Source organism: Phalaenopsis equestris, unplaced genomic scaffold (assembly GCF_001263595.1).
Source record: "Phalaenopsis equestris unplaced genomic scaffold, ASM126359v1 Scaffold000867, whole genome shotgun sequence".
Classification (NCBI taxonomy): Eukaryota; Viridiplantae; Streptophyta; class Magnoliopsida; order Asparagales; family Orchidaceae; genus Phalaenopsis; species Phalaenopsis equestris.
The window spans coordinates 105,476-105,878 of record NW_018165307.1 but is presented as its reverse complement, the minus strand read 5'-3'; positions in this window follow the sequence as shown (position 1 = coordinate 105,878).

Sequence of the window (403 nt, the reverse complement as noted above, 5' to 3'; positions counted from 1 at the left end):
CTTCATGGAATCAAATGTGATCCTCACTCTATTGTAGAACTCATACTTTATTTCCCAGATCATATGTTTCACAACATATTCTAAAAATTCAATTGGCCAGATCGAAAAGTAAATTAAGTTCGGAGTTGAAAAATCATCACAATTTATTTTATATTTTAATATTGGCAAATCCATATTATCTCATCATTTCACCATATCTCAGAGTAAGGAGAAAGATAAAGTAAACTAATCAGACTTCATGGGAAAGATACAACAAAACACAAATTTTATATATAAAAGAAAGTTCATACAACACTAATAAACAAACAACATTTATCTGAAACTCTTTCTCAAAGCAAATCCCTTGTAACCTTTTCTAGGAAATGAAGGAAGAACAAATCTCCCACTTTTCTTCTTCTCCAAC